We start from the raw sequence: 5102 nt of genomic DNA on the forward strand, positions 1-5102 counted from the left end.
AGGCCGCTAACTGATCCCTGATTTTTAGCAAATAAATCTTCAGAAGCACCCACCTTCTTCGCGTAATGAGCCATCACACCTGCAAAAACGCAACATATTCAGATTAGTCCAACGAGAACCCCTATGGTTCACAAGAGAACATACCACAAACATCCCGCCCCGGATCATCCGTCAAGTAGCAACACACTATCCACTTCCCGGGGGCCCTAGGCGCAATCTCTCCAACACTTCTACAACCCGCCTACTGCCGCATCCAACATATCCCTACTCACCACCTCCAACTTAGCAGGCGAACTCGTCCAATACAGCGGAAACTCGCCACACCCGCCCCATCCAAGCCACGGCTCATGCCCTACCTCCATCCGCACACGGAAGAACCCATCTTTAAAATTCTTGAAAGATTGGGTGAAGCCATCCAGCACACAAATCCTTGGTCTGCCCACCAGCGACAACCAGCTACACGGATCCCTCGGCCTCGTTACGTAAAAATACAGGAAGCTCTCGGCCGTCGGCTCCAACCCAAGCGCCCTACACAACAGTCTGAACGCTTGCAAACTACCCCAGCTGTTCGGATGCAACTGAGTAGGCGCCACGTTCAGAAGCTTCAGAACGCCCATCGTAAAAGCATCAACGGCAACCGGATGTGCAACTTCACGAACATACACGAATACATGTAAAAAAAGTCAGAAGAAGCCCCCTCCCGCCCATGGCAGACACATTCCACGGCACTCACCCGCTCCACTCTCATCGTGTCCGGATCGAAACCCCTCTCAAAAAGGTAAATGCTATTAAGCCACGATTTAAGCAGCTTAGACCATCTATATTTCGAGTAACAACTCCTAACACCCTCGGCCACCCAAAAGTACCCGTCCCGCTTCGGCCATAGAGACTCGGCATGCTCGCTTGGCGGATCCTCCCGCACCTCCCGCTCCACCTCAATCCGCAAAGACTCAGACGAGCTGCTGAGAAACTCCAACCTCAATTCCCCATAACTCGCGTCCGACTCCCCGGAATTAGAACCATGAGAAGAGGACGACATACCTTCACAGTAAACAACACGGCCAATTCACGCAACTGTGCTCAATTCTCTGCCGATTCCTCTCTTCGCAAATTCAATAACGCAGCCACTATGAGACCCAACACCACCCACGAACCTTAAATAACACGCACGCACCCTTTCACACCCCACACCAAACAGTGCAAGCCCAAGGCCCAAACCCCTTCGAAAAACGAACCCTGGCGCGAAACAGTACAACCAAACGTCCCATCAATTAAATGCACCCTGACACCCCTGCAGCACATTCTGACAGCTACCTACAAACCCCCACTCACTCCTAAAAACACCCAAACCGGCGCATACATAGCGGCCTCCCCGCAACAAAGCCCTTTCCAACCGCCATCTCATAAGTCTTTACCTCACTCCGTTTCCTCAAGACTGGGAGGCTGGTATAGCCATAGGGCACGCGACCTTAACCCACAAATGAAAATTGCAAAATGGCACGACACCAGTAAGTCTTTTCGTCAACATCTCCTCAAGACTGGGAGGCTGATGTCCCAGCCCAAGTACACGGCCCCCAGCAAGCCTGGTGGCCGCTTACTACAAACCTGGCGTCGCTTACTCCAAGCCTTGTCCCAGCCCAAGTACACGGCCCAAGCAAGCCTGGTGGCCGCTTACTCCGAACCTGGCGCCGCTTACTCCAAGCCTTGTCCAGCCCAAGTACACGGCCCCCAGCAAGCCTGGTGCCGCTTACTCCAAACCTGGTGCCGCCTACTCCAAAACCTTGTCCCAGCCCAAGTACACGGCCCCCAGCAAAGCCAGCCCAAGTACACGGCCCCCAGCAAAGCCTGGTGGCCGCTTACTCCAAGCCTTGTGGCCAGTTACCCAACCAAAGTCATGCCAGCCTGCATGCATTGACTAAACACCCTCCCCAGAGCACGGTCCTCCGCAACCATCATACCCCACGTTTCAGATATCTCTCCACCAAGTGGCCCAGATTCGCAACGCAGCCAATCAACCCCATAGATCCTCATAGCCGAGTACCGGATGCCGGAAACCCCCAAAGGGTCCTCTCGTAATTTCCCCCAAGAAGCACTGGATCCAAGAATAACCAAAAAGGGGATGATTGGGGCAGAAAGCCCATCCCAGGTAGGACCCACAGGTAAAATAGTATAAATAGCACACTGTTCTATGCATTAATTACGCATTAAATTATTCAGATACTCTGACATCACCAGTGCTGACTTTGGCATCGGAGTGTTTTTTGCAGGTCACCACCCCAGAATTACCCTGAAGCGACAGAAGAAGGACCGAAATCAGCCATCCGAAGCCCCCAAGTGATTTGTGAACTACAACCTTTGGCCTCGTAAGAACAATATGCAATAATAAATAATTCCATGCATTGTGTTTGACGAATCTGCTTCTTATCGACGGACCAAATGCATAATAAAGCACTATGAACAAGCTTCCTTTTTAAACATGGAAGGTGGTGTGTTTCATTCACATGCTTATCCTTTTATTCCTGTAAAATGACATCACAAAATGTAGAAGAAAAAACATTGACGACTAAACTTTCTCTTGTTCCATTTCTTTTTCTTTATTTTCCCTTCCTTCTGCAGTTTATATTACTTCTTTTTCTATTCTTTCATTTTCTGTTTTCTCCTTCAGCCTACGTTGATCCTTACTGACTTGTCTTGGTGTCATAAATTTTTACTTCTTTTGATGTCCCTCATGCCTCAAATAAAGGGGACGTTCATCAAGATGGAGTGTTTTAAAACGAAGCCATGCCCATCCCAAAAGAAGATGACAAGAGTCCATGGGAGCAATATCACATAATACTTCTTTCACACATTGCCATGTACTGAATTTGACCCATGCTTGATCCAGATGAAAGGTTGCTGGTAACTGGAGTTCCTCCACCAATCTTTGGCTCACAATATTATTTTCGCTTCCGTAATCGAATGAAACTAAACATGGATGGCCTTCGGTTAAACACCTTGTATAATAAACTTCCTTTCCTATTCCAAATCTAGATAGCCAGGCTCTGCATACCAAATGATGTCAATCCACAGGGTTCGATTCGTTTGACTGATCTATCATTGTTGGAATGCTAACAAGCAAGAAATTTGAGAAATTATTTAAAACGAGAAAATGGAAACATAAAAGAAGATGGAACGGAAATTGATAGACATCACACTTCCAAGAATGGAAGATAAGACTAAGAGTTGAAACACACAAAGGAATAAAGGACCTTTGATTAAACTCATGGATTCTTGAATCACTCAAGAACTTAGGAGAATCATCCTCACTAAGATTCATGAGATAAAACTCGTTTGTTTTCTGAATAAAACTCAGCTTGCCTTCGTTGATGAAAATGGTTCAACTTATATAGGAGCTTTAACCATCAGAATTACAAAAGACATATAAATTTCAATATCATCCCGCTTAAAGCTATTAATTAATGCTCCACTCAAGCTAATAACGATCCGCTACTTAATGGTTGATTGTAACTGAATTTAAGGCTACCAAAAGTCGTCAACAAACTTTGAGCAAAGGTCCTCTGGATCTTCCAAAGGTTGGTTCTTAAGTTGGCATATGGACCCTTATTTCAACTTCAAGATAAAGCAAAACTAAAGCCCATTAATTGGTTAAGCACAAACACAATTTGGTCAGCCAATTTTACAAAGCATTGGGCCCTTATTTAAATAGAAGAAATTGCATCAACACGGCGCATCAATCATCCTTCATTTGACCCATATGCAATTCACATCATACCCTCCTTCTTCGAGAAGATGTGTCCTGAATCTTAAGACACTAGTTTTAATGTAAGTTTATTATGATATTGGAAAGGACTTTTATTTTTTCATAAGTTGAAACTAATTCTCTTCCTCCAAGATCAAATTCAACTTTATATTTGTTACTTTCCAATGGTTGCAATCTGTCGATAACATTTGTTGGCAACAGTACCCTACCTTGATATGTAACAATAAATAATTTCATGCATTGTGTTTGACGAATTTGCTTCTTATCGACGGACCAATTGCATAATAAAGCACTATGAACAAGCTTCCTTTTTAAACTTGGAAGTTGGTGTGTTTCATTCACATGCTTATCCTTTTATTCCTGTAAAATGACATCACAAAATGTAGAAGAAAAAACATTGACGAATAAACTTTCTCTTGTTCCATTTCTTTTTCTTTATTTTCTCTTCCTTTTGCAATTTATATTACTTCTTTTTCTATTCTTTCTTTTTCTGTTTTCTCCTTCAGCCTACGTTGATCCTTACTGACTTGTCTTGGTGTCATAAATTTCTACTTCTTTTGATGTCCCTCATGCCTCAAATAAAGGGAACGTTCATCAAGATGGAGTGTTTTAAAACGAAGCCATGCCCATCCCAAAAGAAGATGACAAGAATCAATGGGAGCAATATCACATAATACTTCTTTCACACATTGCCATGTACTGAATTTGACCCATGCTTGATCCAAACGAAAGGTTGCTGGTAACTGAAGTTTCTCCACCAATCTTTGGCTCACAATATTATTTTCGCTTCAGTAATCGAATGAAACTAAACATGGATGGCCTTCGGTTAAACACTTTGTATAATAACTTCCTTTCCTATTCCAAATCTAGATAGCCAGGCTCTGCATACCAAATGATGTCAATCCACAGGGTTCGATTCGTTTGACTGATCTATCATTGTTGGAATGCTAACAAGCAAGAAATTTGAGAAATTATTTAAAACGAGAAAATGGAAACATAAAAGAAGAGTTGAAACACACAAAGGGATAAAGGACCTTTGATTAAACTCATGGATTCTTGAATCACTCAAGAACTTAGGAGAATCATTCTCACTAAGATACATGAGATAAAACTCGTTTGTTTTCTGAATAAAACTCAGCTTGCCTTCGTTGATGAAAATGGTTCAACTTATATAGGAGCTTTAACCATTAGAATTACAAAAGACATATAAATTTCAATATCATCCCGCTTAAAGCTATTAATTAATGCTCCACTCAAGCTAATAACGATCCGCTACTTAATGGTTGATTGTAACTGAATTTAAGGCTACCAAAAGTCGTCCACAAACGTTTAGCAAAGGTCC

This window comes from Vigna unguiculata, unplaced genomic scaffold, assembly GCF_004118075.2.
Source record: "Vigna unguiculata cultivar IT97K-499-35 unplaced genomic scaffold, ASM411807v1 contig_140, whole genome shotgun sequence".
Classification (NCBI taxonomy): domain Eukaryota; kingdom Viridiplantae; phylum Streptophyta; class Magnoliopsida; order Fabales; family Fabaceae; genus Vigna; species Vigna unguiculata.